The sequence below is a fragment of the Salmo salar genome, chromosome ssa23, assembly GCF_905237065.1.
Source record: "Salmo salar chromosome ssa23, Ssal_v3.1, whole genome shotgun sequence".
Lineage (NCBI taxonomy): Eukaryota > Metazoa > Chordata > Actinopteri > Salmoniformes > Salmonidae > Salmo > Salmo salar.
In genome coordinates, this window is record NC_059464.1 from 16482240 (window position 1) to 16506744 (window position 24505).

Below are 24505 nucleotides of genomic sequence, written 5' to 3' on the forward strand. Positions count from 1 at the left end.
GCCAGATTTGCTTCAGATGTGGTGCTTGGCATTCAGGCCAAAGAGTTCAATCTTGGTTTCATCAGACAAGAGAATCTTGTTTCTCATGGTCTGAGAGTCCTTTAGGTGCCTTTTGGCAAACTCCAAGCGGGCTGTCATGTGCCTTTTACTGAGGAGTGGCTTCCGTCTGGCCACTCTACCATAAAAGCCTGATTGGTAGAGTGCTGCAGAGTTGGTTGTCCTTCTGGAAGGTTCTCCCATTTCCACAGAGGAACTCTGAAGCTCTGTCAGAGTGATCATCTGGTTCTTGGTCACCTTCTTGACTAAGCTCCTTCTCCCCCAATTGCCCAGTTTGGCCATGCGTCAGGCTCTAGGAAGAGTCTTGGTGCTTCTAAACTTCTTCCATTTAAGAATGATGGAGGCAATTTTGTTCTTGGGGACCTTCAGTGCTGCAGACATTTTTTGGTACCCTTCCCCAGATCTGTGCCTCGACACAATCCTGTCTTGGAGCTCTACAGACAATTTATTCAACCTCATGGCTTGGTTTTTGTTCTGACATGCACTGTCAACTGTGGGACCTTATATAGACAGGTGTGTGTCTTTCCACATCATGTCCAATCAATTGAATTTACCACAGGTGGACTCTAATCAAGTTGTAGAAACATCTCAAGGATGAACAATGGAAACAGGATGCACCTGAGCTCAATTTCAAGTCTCATAGCAAAGGGTTTGAATATACAGTGGGGCAAAAAAGTATTTAGTCAGCCACCAATTGTGCAAGTTCTCCCACTTAAAAAGATGAGAGAAGCCTGTAATTTTCATCATAGGTACACTTCAACTATGACAGACAAAATGAGAAAAGAAATCCAGAAAATCACATTGTAGGATTTTTAATGAATTTATTTGCAAATTATGGTGGAAAATAAGTATTTGGTCAGTAACAAAAGGTTATCTCAATACTTTGTTATATACCCTTTGTTGGCAATGACACAGGTCAAACGTTTTCTGTAAGTCTTCACAAGGGTTTCACACACTGTTGCTAGTTTTTTGGCCCATTCCTCCATGCAGATCTCCTCTAGAGCAGTGATGTTTTGGGGCTGTCTCTGGGCAACACGGACTTTCAACTCCCTCCAAAGATTTTCTATGGGGTTGAGATCTGGAGACTGGCTAGGCCACTCCAGGACCTTGAAATGCTTCTTACGAAGCCACTCCTTCATTGCCCGGGCGGTGTGTTTGGGATCATTGTCATGCTGAAAGACCCAGCCACGTTTCATCTTCAATGCCCTTGCTGTTGGAAGGAGGTTTTCACTCAAAATCTCACGATGCATGGCCCCATTCATTCTTTCCTTTACACGGATCAGTCGTTCTGGGCCCTTTGCAGAAAAACAGCCCCAAAGCATGATGTTTCCACCCCCATGCTTCACAGTAGGTATGGTGTTCCTTGGATGCAACTCAGCATTCTTTGTCCTCCAAACACGACGAGTTTAGTTTTTACCAAAAAGTTATATTTTGGTTTCATCTGACCATATGACATTCTCCCAATCCTCTTCTGGATCATCCAAATGCTCTCTAGTAAACTTCAGACGGGCCTGGACATGTACTGGCTTAAGCAGGGGGACACGTCTGGCACTGCAGGATTAGAGTCCCTGGCGGCGTAGTGTGTTACTGATGGTAGGCTTTGCTACTTTGGTCCCAGCTCTCTGCAGGTCATTCACTAGGTCCCCCTGTGTGGTTCTGGGATTTTTGCTCACCGTTCTTGTGATCATTTTGACCCCACGGGGTGAGATCTTGCATGGAGCCCCAGATCGAGGGAGATTATCAGTGGTCTTGTATGTCATCCATTTCATAATAATTGCTCCCACAGTTGATTTCTTCAAACCAAGCTGCTTACCTATTGCAGATTCAGTCTTCCCAGCCTGGTGCAGGTCTACAATTTTGTTTCTGGTGTCCTTTGACAGCTCTTTGGTCTTGGCCATAGTGGAGTTTGGAGTGTGACAGTTTGAGGTTGTGGACAGGTGTCTTTTATACTGATAACAAGTTCAAACAGGTGCCATTAATACAGGTAACGAGTGGAGGACAGAGGAGCCTCTTAAAGAAGAAGTTACAGGTCTGTGAGAGCCATAAATCTTGCTTGTTTGTAGGTGACCAAATACTTATTTGGTCACTTACAATCCAGGTGTGCAAAGCTCTTAGAGACTTACCCAGAAAGACTCACAGCTGTAAACACTGCCAAATGTGATTCTGACATATATTGACTCAGTGTTGTGAATACTTATGTAAATTAGATATTTCTGTATTTCATTTTCAATACATTTGCAAAAATGTCAAAAACATGTGTTCACTTTGTCATTATGGAGTATCGTGTGTAGATGGCAGATACATTTTTTTTTAATCCATTTTGAATTCTGCCTGTAACAACAAAATGTGAAATTAGTCAAGGGGTATGAATACTTTCTGAAGGCACTGAACATAGATAGATACTGTAGATATCTTGTGAGAAGTGATTAGACATGGCTGGTCCATGAGGAGACATTTAGGAAACGGAGTGACAGCACGCTGTTTGTGATCTCTACAGAGGGAGGGGTGGGAGGGAGGGAGGGAGGGAGGATAACTGAGAAGGAAAGGAGAGCAGGAGAAATGTGTCATCCCTAATGCCTCATGGCAAATCATGTTCAGCTGATAAAACAATATTTCATGTGGGGTCAGGGCCAATAAGAGCCCTTTTCAACACCATAGAGATGAATAGAGCTTGACTGTCCTATGTGATCAAGATGCAGACAGCAAACAACCAGCGCTGTGGTTGTGACCCAAGTGGCACCCCATTCACTATATAGTGCACTACTTTTTGACCATAGCCATATGGGCCCTGGTCAGAAGTAGTGCACCATAAAGGGAATAGGGTACAATTTGGGATGCAGCTGTGATTCTAACATGGGTGGACAGGAGCACTGACAATCTCACTCACTCATAATAATGCTAACTGTTATGTAGCCTGGAATACATTAAAAAAAAGGTTTTAAAGCTGATTCAGAGGTGATAGCAGTGTGAGATTATTAATCGGGTCATCTCAGTGTGTGTGTGTGTGTGTGTGTGTGTGTGTGTGTGTGTGAAGTGTGTGTGTGTTCACTATAGTGTGTTGAGCGATTGACAAGAATAAGTCTGACAAAACAGATGCTTGTTTTATATTGTCAGCTGTAAATGAAGGGTTAAAGGGTGATAAAAGATTGGCTATACAGTCCATTTGACAGTGTAGCTAAAATGCCAACCATAGCCCCTAGCACTATAAGATTACTATTGTCCAGTTGCAATGGTCAACTGTAAAATTGTCAGATAGATAAACATGTGAAACAAACAAAAATAAAAAGATACTAAACATGTCCCTGATAGATACGAGACATATTAGTGTAATGGACCTTGCTGTTTTTCAATATACACACACACACACAGACACACACAAACAATTTGTTTTACATTCAAACAGTTTCTTGACGGTGTCCAGCTCTCTAAAAGTCACCGAAATGAAAGCTATACAGTCAGGGACCATCAACAAATAAAAACCCATGCATAGTTCAAAAAATGATGGGAACATTTTAACAGAAATATAATACATTTTCAGTGCGGCCCTCCGGACCTAAATGAAGACCGAATGTGACCCCCAGGGTAAAATGAATTTGACATCCATGATATAGATAGAATGGAGGGTGGATGGGGCCAGGACCCAATTGCATAAAACACCTCAAGTACATTTTCCCCTCATCTTTTCCTTTAAAGTTTCCTTTAACTTTAAGTCAGTTGCATAAAACATTTAAGTTGAATTTCCCCCTTAAATTCATGAGGTCCCTTAACTGCTTCATTCAGTATGGGTATCAATGTAAACAGCACTTGTGGCGGTGAATGTTGTTTTCATTTGCTCTGTTACAAAAGGAAAACATTAACCAGCTAAATAGCTAGCTAAACAATGGAAGGTGCACAATCCATAGCTACAAAGCTAGCTGGCTAGTTAGCTATAGTTACTCTGTAAGCTAGCTTGACATACTAGAAAGTAATATAAACAAGTTGAGAAAAAAGTAACTACAAGCAACATGGTTTATTATCTTCTGAATCAATTTGGTTATCCTGTCTTGATTGTAGAAGTTCTATTTTGCTATCTCGCAAAATGAAAGAGATATCTTTGTGGAGACTTTCTGGCAGTGAATCAGGTTGTCGCCAAGGTAACCAGATAGTCTTTCTGCCATACATAATTATTACGCTTATTTTTTACCTTTATTAAACTGGGCAAGTCAGAGAAATTCTTATTTACAATGAAGGCTTACCGCAGCCAAACCTGGACGTATTGTGCGCTGCCCTATGGGACTCCCAATCACAGCCAAATGTGATGCAGCTTGGATTCGAACCAGTGACTACAGTGACACCTCTTGCTCTGAGCTGCAGTGCCTTAGACCACCGCGCCACTCAGGAGCCCAAATTGCCATCAAACTACCGTAAAACCCCTTAAGTATGCCCTTAACTAAGGAGCTATTTGAGGGGCTCTATGCAATTCCCTTAAACAATTCCCATATGTAAGGGAAAATGATTCCTTAAGGTAAACCCTTAAGGGAAACACTTAAGATGTGTTTCTGGGCACAGAGCCATTAAGAAAGAGAGTTGGGCCAACTTTTAGAAATGTTCATATTCTTCTGATTCTAGACATTGTTACATAGCATTATTGAAATATTTCCCATGACACGTTAATAGTGCGAGAACATGGCTGCCATATCATTTTATTTTTAGCTGCTTCTATCATAATGCTCATTCTAGACATAAGATTCCCCATGTATTGTTCATGTGGCGCTGCCTCTGCTGGCATATAATGTTGTAGTGTCATGTAAATGCATCATAATGCAGAAACCTCAATGGCCCAACCATAAAAAACTCAGCAAAAAAAGAAGCGTCCTCTCACTGTCAACTGTGTTTATTTTCAGCAAACTTAACATGTGTAAATATTTGTATGAACATAACAAGAATCAACAACTGAGACATAAACTGAACAAGTTCCACAGACATGTGACTAACAGAAATGGAATAATGTGTCCCTGAACAAAGGCGGGTCAAAATCAAAAGTAACAGTCAGTATCTGGTGTGGCCAGCCGCTGTAATAAGTACTGCAGTGCATCTCCTCCTCATGGACGGCACTAGATTTGTCAGTTCTTGCTGTGAGATGTTACCCCACTCTTCCACCAAGGCACCTGCAAGTTCCTGGACATTTCTGGGGGGAATGGCCCTAGCCCTCACCCTTTGATCCAACAGGTCCCAGACGTGCTCAATGGGATTGAGATCCGGGCTCTTCGCTGGCCATAGCAGAAGACTGACATTCCTGTCTTGCAGGAAATCACGCACAGAACGAGCAGTATGGCTGGTTGCATTGTCATGCTGGAGTGTCCAGCAACGGTGGGTTTGAGGTGACGTTATTGCCGGTGATGTCTGCTGAGGACCTGCCTAACAATAGGCGTACAAGCCCTTAATCCTGCATCTCTGCGCCTATTGCGGACCGTCTGAGCACTGATGGAGGGATTGTGCGTTCCTTGTGTAACTCGGGCAATTGTTGTTGACACCCTGTGCCTGTCTCGCAGGTGTGATGTTCAGATGCCTAAGGCACGTTCACGCAGATGAGAAGGGACACTGGGCATCTTTCTTTTGGTGTTTTTCAGAGTCAGTAGGAAGGCCTATTTAGTGTCCTAAGTTTTCATAACTGTGACCTTAATTGCCTACTGTCTGTAAGCTGTTAGTGTCTTAACGACCGTTCCACAGGTGCATGTTCATTAATTGTTTATGGTTCATTGAACAAGCATGGGAAACAGTGTTTAAACCCTTTACAATGAAGATCTGTGAAGTTATTTGATCTTTGGATCCTGTAAAAGGGATGTTTCTTTTTTTGCTGAGTTTAGATCCTATTAAATTACTAGAAGGGACATGTAATAAACCCTCAAATTTCCAGAATGAAATAACAATGGCAGCCATATTGGTCAGGGAGAAATCCAAACTAGTCTAATTGGAATTAAAGGCAGTAGAGGCATAGTCCTGACTGTACTTATGCAGGAAAATAGAAGCAAGCCATATGATATATCAGAAATTGTGAGTGTTATTACATTATACAATATCAGTACTTGTTGCATTTACATTTGTCTAAGTCTTATCATCAACTGATTTCAGACAGTGTATGGCTTTGGATTGACTGCATTGTTTGAATGGAATGTTGGCATTTAAAAAAAAAATAAAAACTGTCTGGCTAACTAGCTAACAAACATATAGTGCAGATAAATTCTCCAAATTCATTAGTTTACACAATATCATGTCACAGCACTGCAAACCATGGTTGACCAACTCCCTGACCAAAATCTATACTTGTATCCTATCACAAGGTTAATGTCCATTCTATTATCCTAATTCATAATTCTATGGGCCCAACTCTCTGAAGAGAGGTGGGGTGGCAGGTAGCTTAGTGGTTAGAGTGTTCGGCCAATAACTGCAAAGTTGCTGGATCAAATCCCCAAGCTGACAAGGTAAAAATCTGTTGTTCTGCTCCTGAACTGTTCCCTGGTAGGCTGTCATTGTAAATAATAATTTGTTCTTAACTGACTTGCCTAGTTAAATAAAGTCAACATTTAAAGACATGGGGCTGGAGCTGGGGCCAAGAAACCCATAAGGAGACATACCTCAGCCCTGACCCCCCTGCTCTCCAAGGTATCTCCCCTGTGCAGCATTCTTATTCAACTCCAAACTGACAGTGTTTTTAATCTTTTCTTTGCTTCTCTCCTGGAGATTGGGGGAACAAAAATCAATACTGTGTGTCAGACGATCTAGCAGGCTGTGAATTACAGGCCCTGGACTCTGCAGCGGCTAAGTCAAAAATTGCACCCTATATAGTGCACTATACACTATATACCCATAGGGCTCTGGTCAAAAGTACTGCACTACATAGGGAATAAAGTGCCATTTGGGATGAAGCATACCTCACAACGGCGCTCCGACTTCCTGGACAGCCTTGAGCACAGAACCATGGGAGGATCATCAGAGAGAAGTGAGGGGAGAGGGAGGTCACGCTAGGGTTCAAGCCAGGACCACAGACGCCCAGGAATGGTATTTACTGAGAGAGCCACTAAAATGAGAAATAACTTCCGTCTGGCTCCGCACGAAGGGCATCAGGGGAGCCTATTTTTCTTGTTTTACAAAAAACAACAGTCGGTTTCTCTCTCTCTCTCTCTCTCTCTCTCTTTTCCCTAGGCTGACTCCCTCCCTTTATAGTGAGTGATATATTCGGCGATCCTGCCCACACTACAAATCTGAGTGGAGAACATATCGACACCCAGGTCTGTCATTATCCGTTAATCACGCTGCTGACGTACATTTAAATCCTGCCTCCCGCTGGCGGTCAACCAAGCTACATAAATGACCTCACATAAATCTACTGGGAAAGAAGCAAGGCATCTAGTTTTATTTTATTATATTTTGCTAACTCACGCAAAATGACACAAAACTTAGGCTACATAGCTTACCATATGCCTTAACTTTTTGATGGAGACTCTAAAAGTGAATATAAAAAATGTAACCACTGCATAAACTAACTTAATAACACATAATACGTCATTCAGTTTATTATGAGCAAACATATCAGTGAGAAACATAGTAAATAAGCTCTTAATAGTACTACGCTATCATTAGAAGATCCAATCTAAGATGGCGTAACAGTCAGACATCTTTGTCTTGTCTCGTCCCATGTATATATCTTTTTCTTCAAATTCTTTTAATATTTTTCCTAAACCTCAACTTCAAAATACTCTACTGCAACCCGCCTCACCCAATGTGGTGTGGATCTGTTTTTTTCTAAAGTATTTCTATTTACCTCCGAACTGGAATACCTCAACTGAAGCTAGCTAGCTAACTAGCTACCAGCTATCAGTCAGCTAACCACTGCTAGCGGTCATCAGCTAACCTTTAGCTCGGAAAGCTCTCGCCAGTTCGTACAACACGTTTCAAACCAGAGCATACCGGAACTATTTTTCTCTCCATATCCCTGGATTCCTACCGCAAACTCTAAACCTTTTCATCTGATTCATCGCAGCTAGCTAACCGCAACCGGGTTGACTACTCCTGGCTAACGTTTCCGTCCCGGAGCAAGCACCAACTAGCCTGGAGCTAGCCCATGCTAGACCCATCTCCCGGCTTGGGCTCCTGGGCTACTCCTGAAGCCCACTCCTCGGCTACAATATCCGGACCCCTTCTACTGCCGGTACGGGTCACAGAACCCCACCGATCCTTCACGACTGGAATATCGACATAATCTGCCCGAAGATCCCAACAGGGCCCCTCAGGCGCGACATCCCCTAAAGGCCTGCTAGCTATCTAGAGCATATTGGACTGTTAGCTGATCCATCGGCCCGTTTCTTGGACCACTATACCCATTTTGCCAATTGGACTTGGACCCCTCTGGTCCTTGGAAACCTACTAATTCCACAACTGGTCTATCGACGTCACCGCACGAGAAGGCAAAAACAGACTTTCCCCCATCGCGACGTCCCTCTAAGGCCCTTAGCCCCGGCCTGCTAACTGCTAGCTTGCTAGCTCCGGCCTGCTAACTGTCTGAATCGCCGTGTCCCCAGCCAGCCCAACCACTCACTGGACCCATACGATCACTTGGCTACGCATGCCTCCCCCTTGTCCTCCCCCTTGTCCATCCTGGTTAGTGCTTACTGTCTTATTTCACTGTAGAGCCTCTAGCCCTGCTCAATATGCCTTAACCAACCATGTTGTTCCACCTCCCACATATGCGATGACATCACCTGGTTTAAACGTCTCTAGAGACTATATCTCTCTCATCATTACTCAATGCCTAGGTTTACCTCCAATGTACTCTCTTCCTACCATACCTTTGTCTGTATATTATGCCTTGAATCTATGCTATCGTGCCCAGAAACCTGTTCCCTTTACTCTCTGTTCCGAACGTGCTAGACGGCCAGTTCTTTTAGCCTTTAGCCGTACCCTTATCCTACTTCTCCTCTGTTCCTCTGGTGATGTAGAGGTTAATCCAGGACCTACAGTGCCTAGCTCCACTCCTACACCCCAGGTGCTCTCATTTGTTGACTTCTGTAATCGTAAAAGCCTTGGTTTCATGCATGTTAACATTAGAAGCCTACTCCCTAAGTTTGCTTTATTCACTGCTTTAGCACATTCTGCCAACCCGGATGTCTTAGCTGTGTCTGAATCCTGGCTTAGGAAAACCACCAAAACCCCTGGAATTTCCATCCCTAACAATAACATTTTCCGCCAAGATAGAACTGCCAAAGGGGGTGGTGTTGCAATCTACTGCAGAGATAGAACTCTGCAGGCTATCTTACTATCCAGGTCTGTACCAAAAAAATTCAAGCTTCTACTCCTAAAAATTAACCTTTCCAGAAACAAGTCTCTCACCGTTGCCGCTTGCTATAGACCACCCTCTGCCCCCAGCTGTGCATTAGACACCATATGTGAATTGATTGCCCCCCATCTATCTTCTGAGCTCGTGCTGCTAGGTGACCTAAACTGGGACATGCTTAACACCACGGCCATCCTACAATCTAAGCTTGATACCCTCAATCTCACACAAATTTTCAATGAACCTACCAGGTACAACCCCAAATCCGTAAACACGGGCACCCTCATAGATATCACCCTAACTCGCCCTTCAAATACACCTCTGCTGTTTTCAACCAAGATCTCAGTGATCACTGCCTCATTGCCTGCATCCATAATGGGTCTGCGGTCAAACGACCACCCCTCATCACTCAAACGCTCCCTAAAACACTTCAGCGAACAGGCCTTTCTAATCGACCCGGCCAGGGTATCCTGGAATGACATTGACCTCATCCCATCAGTAGAGGATGCCTGGTTATTCTTTAAAAGTGCCTTCCTCACCATCTTAAATAAGCATGCTCCATTCAAAAAATTTAGAACCAGGAATAGATATAGCCCTTGGTTCACTCCAGACCTGTCTGCCCTTGACCAGCACAAAAACATCCTGTGGCGTTCTGCATTAGCATCGAATAGCCCGCGTGATAAGCAACTTTTCAGGGAAGTTAGGAACCAATATACACAGTCAGTTAAGAAAGCTAAGGCTAGCTTTTTCAAACAGAGATTTGTATCCTGTATTACAAACTTAAAAAATTTCTGGGACACTGTAAAGTCCATGGAGAATAAGAGCACCTCCTCCCAGCTGCCCACTGCACTGAGGCTAGGAAACACTGTCACTATTGATAAATCCACAATAATTGAGAATTTCAATAAGCATTTTTCTACGGCTGGCCATGCTTTCCACCTGGCTACCCCACCCCGGTCAACAGCCCTGCGCTCCCCACAGTAACTCGCCCAAACCTCCCCCACTTCTGCTTCACCCAAATCCAGTTAGCTGCAATATCTGGACCCCTACAAGTCAGCCTGGCTAGACAATCTGGACCCTCTCTTTCTAAAATAATCTGCCAAAATTGTTGCAACCCCTATTACTAACCTGTTCAACCTCTCTTTCGTATCGTCTGAGATTCCCATAGATTGGAAAGCTGCTGCGGTCATCCCCCTCTTCAAAGGGGGAGACACTCTAGACCCAAACTGCTACAGACCTATATCTATTCTACCCTGCCTTTCTAAGGTCTTTGAAAGCCAAGTTAACAAACAGATTACCGACCATTTCGAATCTCACCGTACCTTCTCCGCTATGCAATCTGGTTTCAGAGATGGTCATGGGTGCACCTCAGCCACGCTCAAGGTCCTAAATGATATCATAACCGCCATCGATAAGAGAGATTACTGTGCAGCCATATTCATCGACCTGGCTAAGGCTTTCGACTCTTTCAATCACAACATTCTTATTGGCAGACTCAATAGCCTTGGTTTCTCAAATGATTGCCTCGCTTGGTTCACCAACTACTTCTCCGATAGAGTTCAGTATGTCAAATCGGAGGGTCTGTTGTCCGGACCTCTGGCAGTCTCTATGAGGGTGCCACAGGGTTCAATTCTCGGTCCGACTCTCTTCTCTGTATACATCAATGATGTCACTCTCGCTGCTGGTGATTCCTTGATCCACCTCTACGCAGATGACACCATTCTGTATACCTCTGGCCCTTCATTGGACACTGTGTTAACTAACCTCCAGATGAGCTTCAATGCCATACAACTCTCCTTCCCGTGGCTTCCAACTGCTCTTTAATGCAAGTAAAACTAAATGCATGATCTTCAACCAATCGCTGACCGCACCTGCCCGCCCGTCCAGCATCACTACTCTGGACGGTTCTGACTTAGAATATGTGGACAACTACAAATACCTAGGTGTCTGGTTAGACTGTAAACTCTCCTTCCAGCCTCACATTAATTATCTCCAATCCAAAATTAAATCTAGAATCGGCTTCCTATTTTGCAACAAAGCATCCTTCACTCATGCTGCCAAACATACCCTAGTAAAACTGACCATCCTACCAATCCTTGACTTCGGCGATGTCATTTACAAAATAGCCTCCAACACTCTACTCAGCAAATTGGATGTTGTCTATCACAGTGCATCCGTTTAGTCATCAAAGCCCCATATACTACCCACCACTGCAACCTGTATGCTCTCGTTGGCTGGCCCTCGCCAAACCCACTGGCTCCAGGTCATCTACAAGTCTCTGCTAGGTAAAGCCCCGCCTTATCTCAGCTCACTGGTCACCATAGCAGCACCCACCCGTAACATGCGCTCCAGCAGGTATATCTCACTGGTCACCCCCAAAGCCAATTCTTCCTTTGGCCGCGTCTCCTTCCAGTTCTCTGCTGCCAATGACTGGAACAACCTGCAGAAATCTCTGAAGCTGGAGACTCTTACCTCCCTCACTAGCTTTAAGCACCAGCTGTCAGAGCAGCTCACAGATCACTGCACCTGTACATAGCTCATCTGTAAATAGCCCATCCAATCTACCTCATCCCCATACTGTATTTATTTATTTATTTTGCTCCTTTGCACCCCAGTAACTCTACTTGCACATTCATCTTCTGCACATCCTACCATTCCAGTGTTTAATTGCTATACTTAATTACTTTGCCACCATGGCCTTTTTATTGCCTTACCACTCTTATCATACCTCATTTGCACATGCTGTATATAGATTTTTCTACTGTATTATTGATTGTATGTTTGTTTATTCCATGTGTAACTCTATGTTGTTGTATGTGTCGAACTGCTTTGCTTTATCTTGGCCAGGTCGCAGTTGCAAATGAGAGCTTGTTCTCAACTAGCCTCCCTGGTTAAATAAAGGGTAAAAAAATCTAATAAAAATTTCCCTGAAGTCCCAGAAGAGAATTCTGAAATTCAGACAGGCATCAGGCTAGTGACAGACTCTTAGAAGAAAAACAAATCACCACATTACTGCGGTATACAATGGACCACTATCCTTGGCATAAATCTCATTCTATATCCAAGGGTTAAAGCAGGGTGAAGCTGGGGCGTCTAGAGCAGATAGGGAGGGTTTGTGGGCTATGTTACTCAAATATAAGTCTAACTTCATCAGCCTTCTCTCCCTCTCTCCTCAGAGACCTACCCTGTTTCTCAATTTTCCAGAATTTTCTTTGAAGTGTCCACTTCCGCGCTACTCCACAGCATATATGATTGGTGTAAGCATGGACACTTACACCAATCCTAGGATTTTATATCCTCAGGGAAAAGGGTGGACAACTGAGACCAATGCAGTTTAAAACCCCTCAGACTGACTGAGAACCACCTAGAATCATCAGAGTCTGCATTCACAAATCATATCAGAATAGGAGTGCTGATCTAGGATCAGTTTTTCCTTATATATCATAACTAAAAAAGGGGGGACCTGATCCTAGATCAACATTAGTCTGAGACACTTTGTGAATACGGGCCAATACTCCTTTATTAAGGATAGAATAATTCCGCTCAGTCTAACGTTATTTCTTGGAGAGGGTCGGTCACTGTCATGTCTAGGAGCAGTGCCATGTGGAGATAGCATCTCATAAAAACCCTTCTCTGCCTATAACCAACCTGTCAGACAAAGCAGGGACTGAGATTATGATCTATGATAGCTTCTCTGTAGGCAACACTGGATTCTAGCCTGATTCCAGATCAGTTGCTGATGTTTGGGTATGGCATGGCAAAGAGTTGACAAGACAGTACTGTACAAACAGATCAGGGATCCAGGCTAAAACACCTCAACTCCAGGCTGAACCAATTAATATTTCCTGTTCACGTCTTTCTTTTTCAACACGCCATGTCATTTTGAACCTGATCTCACTCTAACATTTCAATTGCTTGTCAAAACAACCGTCAGGTGTGGGGCTGGGCTAGAGTAATAAGATTTAATATGTTTCTTTGGCCGCCAAAAATAATGCCTGATTCATTTGTGCTTGAGAGTTAGAGCCTAAGCACCGAGATCAATATGTGTGCGGTCACATGCCAATACCAGGCTGAGTGAGTAATTAGCCAATGTGCTCCAGCGATCATTGGCAGACCTGATGGGAGCTGTGTGTGTGTGTGTGTGTGCGTGTGTGTGCATGTGTGTGTGCCAATGAAGTTGCTGGGGCTAAAAGCTGCCAGGAAAATATCACTACCTCCCTCCAATTCAAATAAATGGACAGGGCTTCCCTTTAAAAGCCTTGTGAGCATTCCCAAAATGTACCCTATTCCCTTTAAAGTGCAGTACTTTTAGGGAATAGGGTGCCATTTGGGATGCATCCCTTGTGTGGAGCGATAAAGCAATAGATCAGTGGGGAATTGGGTAACATGCTCAAATAAGTTTACCAACCAACAGCAAAACAATCGCAAAGTCAACACACAGCCTCTCCAGATGTATTGATGGAATTATAAAACAGAGCTCCTTCATTTGCAAGTAGAATATTAATTGCTGTGAAGATTGAGGTAGCTAGCTATAAATATCCCCTGACTGGCTGATTGCTCTGTGAGGATCAAACAGAAACACAGAGAGAGAGAGAGAGAGTAGTTATTCTCTAACAGTTTGTTGTGACAGAGTTATGACAGTATTTACTGGCAGTCTATAGGACTAATGTTCTCTAATGAACAGTAGCATCACGGGGATCAGAGGAGAGTTTCACATTTGAAAGTAATTCTAAAAATGATTAATCTATCAATTATACGGTGTATTAAAAGCATCCAGTTCCTTATTACTGAATTGTTGATTCCCTGATAGAGAGTGTCATTTAACAGAACAGGCTTTTGTTTGTTTGAGTGAAATAACTCAATTGTAACTACTCCACAACATCTGTCTCAGGCAGAGAAATACCTGAGATGATGATGATAATGATTATAAGATCAATTTAGCTGAGAATGATTAAGTGCAACAGTAATCATTTTAGCAGCACTTTCTTTCATTACAGTCAGACTCCAGAAATATACTGCACTTGTGACATTGCTCAATAACAACGTCAAGGTTAGGACAGAGCCAGGGCACAACGCTAGCTTCATTAGAAAAAAGGTGAAGGTCCTAAAGTAATCAAATCACTGTGTAGGTGACTGGAGAAAAAAAATGAAGCAAGAACAAGAGTCGCATGCTGTGAGAGCAGTTACGGCAATTACTTTTATCTACATTATACTGTATCATGCCCACATTATATCACTACATTCTTTGTGTACTTTTAAATATGAACGGTAATATAATGAGGTGAAAACTATCCAGCATGCTGCCATTCAAAACAACAGCAGGTTGGTTTTCTGTACAAACAGCTTCAGGGTTTATATTTTACAGCTGCTGTAACATGCAGCAGCACCCTTCTCTCCTCCAGCCTCCTGCCACCAGACCATTACCCCTGCCCTTGCCAGAACAAACAGGCTGCGTACCAAATGGCACCCTATTCCTTATATGGGTGATTCTACAGAAGTCGTGTAAATTGCTGTCCCACCCCAACAAAATGTATATAAATAAGCAGTTGTTTCCAAATTTAGGAGATGTATTTACATTATGATATGTTCTTATTCAATCCAAGGCTATAACAAACATGTTATTAAATTAATATAGTACAAAGTTATTGTTTATACACCTACACTACACACCTACACTTCAAATTAGTGAATTTGGCTATTTCAGCCACACCCGTTTCTGACAAGTTGTATAAAATTGAGCACACAGCCATGCAATCTCCATAGACAAACATTGGCAGTAGAGTGGCCCGTACTGAAGAGCTTAGTGACTTTCAACGTGGCACCATCATAGGATGCCACCTTTCCAAAAAGTGAGTTTGTCAAATTTCTGCCCTGCTAGAGCTGCCCTGGTCAACTGTAAGTGCTGCTATTGTGAAGTGGAAAGGTCTAGGAGCAACAACGCCTCAGCCGTGAAGTGGTAGGCCACACAAGCTCACAGAATAGGACGGCCGAGTGCTGAAGCACTTAGCGTGTAAGTGAGGTCCGTTCAGAAATGCTTTGTTGAGATTGGCATGGAAGAACTTGAATGGCCTGCACTGAGCCCTGACTTCAACCCCATAGAACACCTTTAGGATGAAACGCCGACTGCGAGCCAGGCTTAATCTCCCAACATCAGTGCTCGACCTCATTAATGCTCGTGACTGAAAGGAAGCAAGTCCCCACAACAATGTTCCAACATCTGGTGGAAAGCCTTCCCAGAAGAGTGGAGGCTGTTATAGAATTATAGCAGCAAGGGGGGACCATCTCTATATTAATGCCCATGATTTTTGAATGAGATGTTCGACCAGCAGGTGTCCAGATACTTTTATCCATGTAGTGTATTTCTATTGAAAGGTGGCTGTCCCAAACCTTGACCCCTAAACGTCATGTCTGAAAATAAAGCAATTCATTTTATAAAAATCTTAACACTATTATTTCAAAATAATATTTAGAGTTGTTATATTATCACATTGAAAGATACTGATCTAATTATTAGTTTTGTTTATTTTTAAACAACTTGCGCAGTGGTCAAAGACACTGCATCTCAGTGCAAGACGCATCACTGCAGTACCTGGTTCAAATCCAGGCTGCATCACATGATTGGGAGTCCCATAGGGCAGCGCACAATTGGCCCAGCATCATCCGGGTTTGGCCTGGGTAGGCCGTCATTGTAAATAAGAATTTGTTCTTAACTGACTTGCCTAGTTAAATAAGAAAATGCATTTCAAAAAATGTTTTTGATGTCACTACCGAAATACACACATTAAAGGGTAGGAAGCACGAGTTTTTACTCACCAATGTAAGAACACGGTGTGGTCAAAGACTTAATAACTTAGTTGTAGTCGCTATCTAGTTACCTATAACTACAAACATAGTTATATTTTAACATTTTTCCATATTTATTAACTTATTTCCAGATATTTTCGGAACCACCCACAATGCACTATTTCTCAACTTCATATGGAGAACTGCTGCTACCTAGCTAGTTCCAGCTGGCTATCATTAGCTACTGGCCATGCTAGCATGTAATTACATTCCAGACCAAGTGCTGGTGCTGGTGAGCTGAGTGTTGTAGTAAGTTTCCGTCGTTCGTAGGTAGTGCAGTAATAATGTATTTTTAAGAAGTGTCACTACCGAACATCTAATATATCAAGAAATATGTAAAGTATGGTTTTGGGACTAAAATGTTTGCTGGGATGTACTTCTGCCCAAATTAAAGATAACCAACCATATGTGGGGATTCTTTAATGTCCAGAATACATCAAAATTGTCCAACCGAAACTATTGATACCATAGAGCTATATAGAGGTCTCATCTTTGTATCTGTGCCATTATGGAGTCTGTGACAGCACGGGCAGTGCCATTAAAGTTGCATGCGCCATACACCAACTGAGCTACAGAGGACTACAATGTGGGTAGTGGCCAAGTGCACACTTCAGGAAAAAGTGTAGAGTATTGAGATGTATAGCCAGCAGGGGGGCTCCAACCCTCCAAGAGGCCAAACATTGACATCTATTTGGCCAAAACTTAGTACTGTGCACTACTGTACTGTACTGTGCTCTACTGCACTTTACTGTACTGAACTCTACTCTACTGTACTGTACTCTACTGTACTGTGCTCGACTACACTGTACTGTAACCTACTCTACCGTACTCTACTGTACTGTACTCTACTACTGTACTGTACTCTACTGTACTTTGCTGTACTATACTGTACTGTGCTCTACTGTACTGTAGTCAAGTTTACTCAGCTTACATTTTTTAAATAATTGTAGAAAGGACCCATAGACACTTGATTTAGTGGTCTTGGTCTTGTGACTACTCAAGACCGCATACATTTGGTCTTTAACTTGTCATGGTCTCAACTCACTGGGTCTGGGTCTGGGTCTGGGTCTGGATCTTGGGACCAATGTCCTGGAATAAATCTTGGTCTTTGCTCCTGGATATTACCTTGGTCTTTGGTTTACAAACCATAGGCCACCCAATTTGAAGAAGACAAAGCTCTCTGATCATTGGCTGATCACTCATAACCCAGAGGAATCCCCACCCAGTTGACTATTAGTAAATTGTGAAAGCCCTCAAATGACATCAAAACGGCTGATATTTTGCCAAAATAAAGACAGGTAAAGTAACAATTTTAACATCTAACAACATAGTTAAATATATGCACAAGTATTGTAATTCAATCAATCAATACGTTTCAAATTCATACAATCAACATTGAACATTTAGCAGAGAACAATAAAGATGATAGTTCTCTAAATTCAATTGAAAGGTTTTGAAAATCGGGTAAAATCTATTATTATTTTGGTATGCAAATACACTTAGCTAATATGTAACTGTAATAGAAGGTTAATCAAAATGATCACTACTGTGCATGGTTCTCCCTTCACTGCAACTTTTACCACTATGTTTCAGTAGTGATACATTTAGTGGGGTGGTAAAGAAGTAGTGAGTGAGTAGTATACTGTATAAATCAAATCAAATGTTATTAGTCACATGCGGCGAATACAACAGGTGTAGACCTTACAGTGAAATGCTTACTTACGAGACCCTAACCAACAATGCAGTTAAAAAAAATACAGATAAGAATAAGAAATAAAAGTAACAAGTAATTAAAGAGCAGCAGTAAAATAACAGTAGCGAGACTATATACAGGGGGGTACCGGTACAGAGTCAATGTGTGGGGGCACTGGTTAGCTGAGGTAATGTGTACATGTCGGTAGAGTTATTAGATGATAACAACAGAGAGTAGCAGCGTTGTAAAAGGGGGGGGGGGGCAATGCAAACAGTCTGGGTAGCCTTTTGATTAGGTGTTCTGGAGTCTCATGGCTTTGGGGTAGAAGCTGTTTAGAAGCCTCTTGGACCTAGACTTGGTGCTCCGGTACCGGCTGGAGTATTTGACCATTTTTAGGGCCTTCCTCTGATACCGCCTGGTATAGAGGTCCTGGATGGCAGGAAGCTTGGCCCCAGTGATGTACTGGGCCGTACGCACTACCCTCTGTAGTGCCTTGCGGTCGGAGGCCGAGCAGTTGCCATACTAGGCAGTGATGCAACCAGCCAGGATGCTCTCGATGATGCAGCTCTAGAACCTTTTGAGGATCTGAGGACCCACGCCAAATCTTTTCAGTCTCCTTAGGGGGAATAGGTTTTGTTGTGCCCTCTTCACGACTGTCTTGGTGTGCTTGGACCATGTTAGTTTGTTGGTGATGTGGACACCAAGGAACTTGAAGCTGTCAACCTGCTCCATTGCAGCCCATTCGATGAGAACAGGGTAGTGCTCGGTCCTCTTCTTCCTGTGGTCCACAATCATCTCCTTTGTCTTGATCACATTGAGGGAGAGGTTGTTGTCCTGGCACCACACTGCCAGGTCTCTGACCTCCTCCCTATAGGCTGTCTCATCTTTGTCGGTGATCAGGCCTACCACTGTTGTGTCATCAGAAAACTTAATGATGGTGTTGGAGTCGTGCCTGGCCGTGCAGTCATGAGTGAACAGCGAGTGCAGGAGGGGATTGAGCACGCACCACTGAGGGGCAGGCCCCTGTTTGAGGATTAGCGTGGTGGATGTGTTGTTACCTACCCTTACCACCTGGGGGCGGCCCGTCAGGAAGTCCAGGATCCAGTTGCAGAGGGAGGTGTTTAGTCCCAGGGTCTTTAGCTTATTGATGAGCTTTGAGGGCACTATGGTGTTGAACGCTGAGCTGTAGTCAATGAATAACATTCTCACATAGGTGTTCCTGTTGTCCAGGTGGGAAAGGGCTGTGTGGAGTGCAATAGAGATTGCATCATCTGTGGATTTGTTGGGGCGCTATGCAAATTGGATTGGGTCTAGGGTTTCTGGGATAATGGTGTTGATGTGAGCCATGACCAGCCTTTCAAAACACTTCATGGCTACAGATGTGAGTGCTACGGGTCGGTAGTCATTTAGGCAGGTTACCTAAGTGTTCTTGGGCACAGGCACTATGGTGGTCTGCTTAAAACATATTGGTATTACAGACTCGGACAGGGAGAGGTTGAAAATGTCAGTGAAGACACTTGCCAGTTGGTCAGCGCATGCTCATAGTACACGTCTTGGTAATCCGTCTGGCCCTGCGGCCTTGTGAATGTTGACCTGTTTAAAGGTCTTACTCACATCAGTTGCAGAGAGCGTGATCACACAGTCTTCCAGAACAGCTGGTTCTCTCATGCATGTTTCAGTTTTATTTGCCTCGAAGTGAGCATAGAAGTAGTTTAGCTCGTCTGGTAGGATAATGTCACTGGGCAGCTCTCGGCTGTGCTTCCCTTTGTAGTCTGTAATTTTTTGCAAGCCCTGCCACATCCGACAAGCGTCAGAGCCGGTATAGTACTATTCGATCTTAGTCCTGTATTGACGCTTTGCCTGTTTGATGGTTCATCGGAGGGCGTAGCGGGATTTCTTAGAAGCTTCTGGGTTAGAGCTCCTTGAAAGCGGCAGCTCTAGCCTTTAGCTCAGTGCGGATGTTGCTTGTAATCTATGGCTTCTGGTTGGGGTATGTATGTACGGTCACTGTGGGGACGACGTCATCCATGCACTCATTGATGAAGCCAATGACTGATGTGATGTACTCCTCAATGCCATCGGAGGAATCCCGGAACATATTCCAGTCTGTGCTAGCAAAACAGTCCTGTAGCTTAGCAACTGCTTCATCTGACCCCTTTTTTATTGATATAGTCACTGGTGCTTCCTGCTTTAATTTTTACTTGTAAGCAGGAATCAGGAGGATAGAATTATGGTCAGATTTGCCAAATGGAAGGTGAGGGAGGGCTTTGTATGCTTCTCTGTGTGTGGAGTAAAGGTGTTCCAGAGTTCTTTTGTTGCTCTGGTTGCACATTTAACATGCTGATAGAAATATGGTAAAACTGATTTAAGTTTCCCTGCATTAAAATCCCCGGCTTCTAGGAGCACCGCCTCTGGGTGATTGTTTTCTTGTTGGCTTATGGCGGAAAACAGCTTATTCAATGCTGTTTTAGTGCCAGCCTCTGACTGTGGTGGTGTGTAAACAGCTACGAAAAATACGGATGAAAAGTCTCTACATAGATAGTGTGGTCGAAAGTTTATCATGAGATACTCTACCTCACCCGAGCAATAGCTCGAGACTTCCTTAGATATCCTGTTAGGGCTAGGGGGCAGCATTGACACGGCTGGATAAAAAACATACCCGATTTAATCTGGTTACCACTCCTACTCAGTAACTAGAATATGCATATACTTATTACATATGGATAGAAAACACCCTAAATTTTCTAAAACTGTTTGAATGGTGTCTGTGAGTATAACAGAACTCAAATGGCAGGTCAAAACCTGAGAGATTCCTTTACAGGAAGTGGCCTGTCTGACCATTTCTGGAACTTCTTTGCCATCTCTATCATTTACTAAGGATCTCTGCTCTAACGTGACACTTCCCACGTCGTCCATAGGCTCTCATAGCCCGGGAAAAAAGAGAATGTCGTCATTCCAGCCCCAGGCTGAAACACATTATCGCCTTTCTCAAGTGGCCCATCAAGAGACACTAGCTTATGCGCGTGACCCCGACCGCCCCGCCTTTGGGATTTTTTCCTCTGTTTGCCGAAAAGGAGATTCCCTGTCGGAATTTTACCGCTTTTCTACGAGAAAAATGACGTAAAAATTGATTTTAAACAGCGGTTGACATGCTTCGACGTACGGCAATTGAATACTTTGAATTTTATTGTCAGGAATTGCGCCAAGCGCGCGACACTTCTTTACTATTTCGGATAGTGTCTGGAACGCATCGAACAAAACGCCGCTATTCGGATATAACGATGGATTATTTTGGACCAAACCAACATTTGTTATTGAAGTAGACGTCCTGGGTGTGCATTCTGACGAAGACAACAAAAGGTAATGACATTTTTATAATAGTAAATATGATTATGGTGAGTGCTAAACTTGCCGGATGTCTAAATAAGCGAGCCCGTGATGCCTGGGCTATATACTTAGAATATTGCAAAATGTGCTTTCACCAAAAAGCTATTTTAAAATCGGACATATCGAGTGCATAGAGGAGGTCTGTATCTATAATTCTTAAAATAATTGTTATGCTTTTTGTGAACGTTTATCGTGAGTAATTTAGTAAAATGTTAGCGAATTCCCCGTAAGTTTGCGGGGGTATGCTAGTTCTGAACGTCACATGCTAATGTAAAAAGCTGGTTTTTTGATATAAATATGAACTTGATTGAACAAAACATGCATGTATTGTATAACATAATGTCCTAGGGTTGTCATCTGATGAAGATCATCAAAGGTGAGTGCTGCATTTAGCTGTCTTCTGGGTTTTGGTGACATTATATGCTGGCTTGAAAAATGGGTGTCTGATTATTTCTGGCTTGGTACTCTGCTGACATAATCTAATGTTTTGCTTTCGTTGTAAAGCCTTTTTGAAATCGGACAGTGTGGTTAGATTAACGAGAGTCTTATCTTTAAATGGCTGTAAAATAGTCATATGTTTGAGAAATTGAAGTAATAGGATTTTGAAGATTTTGAAAATCGCGCCACAGGCTGGCAGTGGATGTTACGTAGGTGGGACGAATTCGTCCCGCCGGTCCCATAGAGGATATCGTGCACCAGCTGTTGTTTACAAAAATACATAGTCCGCCGCCCCTTGTATTTCCAGACACCACTGTTCTATCCTGCCAGTGCAGTATATAGTGTTGTCATTCAGCCACGACTCCATGAAGCATAAGATATTACAGTTTTGAATGTCCCGTTGGTAGTTTAATCTTCCGCGTAGGTCATTTATTTTATTATCCAAAGATTGCACGTTTTCTAGCAGAATGGAAGGAAGTGGGGGTTTATTCGATCGCCTCCGAATTCTCAGAAGGCAGCCTGCCCTCTGGCAACCTTTTCCTCCGCCTCCTCTTCACGCAAATCACAGGGATCTGGGCCTGTTCCAGAGAATATAGGCCTCGTCAGACTCGTTCGCATAGGCCTCGTCAGATTCATTAAAGGAAAAAAAGGATTCTGTCAGTCTGTGGTGAGTAATCGCAGTCCTGATGTCCAAAAGTTATTTTCGGTCATAAGAGACGGTAGCGGCAACATTAAGTACATTATGTACAAAATAAGTAAAAAAATAAGTTACAAACAATGCAAATAAACAAACAAAAAAACACAATCGGTTGGGGACACGTAGAACGTCAGCCTTCTTCTCCGGCGCCATCTTACTTATGTCTACCTGACATATGTTGGAAGACATGTCCGGAAAGTTTGGAAGAAATAGGATACAAATGTGCATTTTTTTCAGACCCCCAATTTACAGCACTTCTGTAGAATGTGACCAGGGCCCATAGTAGTGCACTATATAGGAAATAGGGTACCATTTGGGACACATTCACAGAGAATAGAGAGACAGAGAGAGGTGAATCCATTGTGGCCTTTAATTTCAGCCACAAAAGCGTAATTGAAACTTTCTCGCAGTGTTTTGCCGCTTGATTTGACACCGGACCTTCCCATTGTCACAAAATCGATAGAGGGAAGACAGGCGGGCAGGGACTAACTGGAAGAGGCTTTTGGTTTGTCATGTGGAGGGAGCATGGAGGGAGCAGAGGCGAGTGAAGAGTGTTGAGGTTAAGTGATGTGTTTCTGACACTGAGTGGGCCTGGGATGCACCACACACACTCTCCCACTCACACACATGTGCATGCACACACACACACACACACACACACACACACACACACACACATACATACATACATACATACATACACACACACACACACACTCTCTCACCAAGCAGCCCTCTAGCTCTCTCTGGCCTAATGGCTGGGGAAATTGCCTAGGGAGGAAGAGGAAGTGGGCTGTGTGTGTGCTTGTGCATGAGCATGTGCCTGTGTTCGTGCGCGTGTGTGCCTGCTTGAGTACGTGTGTATTCTCTTGGGCATTTGACTGTCCATAACACACAGCACAGCATCTGTACAACATAATGACCTTCCAAAACTTCCCAAAACTTCGATTTGAGCCTGGCAATCAACCAGCTGACGCAATGATTCTCTCTCTCTCTCTCTCTCTCTCTCTCTCTCTCTCTCTCTCTCTCTCTCTCTCTCTCTCTCTCTCTCTCTCTCTCTCTCTCTCTCTCTCTCTCTCTCTCCCCATCTCTCTCTGTGTGTGTGTCCAACCCTTTTGTTATGGACACTGATCTACGTCTTACCAACAAATGATCCTCTTTTGTGGTTTTATGTGGTTTTGGTGATTACTTGGTAATCATCTCTAAATATTACATTTTGTATGAAGACTCCCATGTAGAACGTGCAATAAAAAGGCACAGCATGTGATTTTATCATGTCATGGAGGTTTATCTAGAAACATGAATTCTGAAATCAACGCTTCCTCTCACTGACCTACCGAAAGCACGAGACACTACCAGAACTTAATGCACTTAGGCAAATAGAGGCAGACCAGAACCATTTGGATAAGTAGGGTGCAATTACACTTGAGGATGATTTAAGGGGACCCTGTCAGAATGCAGGGGAACTCAGACCTCTATTGAGGGAATGAAAATGGTCCCCGTAATGACAGAGGCAACTAGAGTTGACTGAGGCTCCGTCCCAAATGACACCCTATTCCCTATATAGTGCACTACTTTTGACCAGGGACCATGCGTGCCCATATGGCCCTTGTCAAAAGTAGGTCACTATTCAGGGATTAGGCTGCCATTTGGAACGCAGCCCGACTATTAAGGTATGTCAACATGGCAAAGAAAAAGAGGAAAACTATGAGCATGGCAATTAGAGAACATGATAGAAAATGGATGGGGGTGATGGAGGGGGATAGAGTGGTGGAGGGGTGGCATCGTAGTATTACAGCCTGGGGTGAGTGTTACAGCAGAGGAGGAGAGTGTTACAGCAGAGGACTTCTCTATCAGGAGCTAATGTCTTGAATTTATGAGTTTTGGTGATCATAGACCTGTGTGGGATAAATCTGTATACACACTGTAGTAATAACTTTAATGGGGTCACAACCAGAGTCATATCAGCATTTCTCAGTTCATGCATAGCCTTAGTGCAGAGTGTGTGGCGGGAGAGGGAGAGTGGTTTGTTAGTTAGCAGGGTAGTGGTAGGATCCTGAATCAATTGACAAATTCAGCA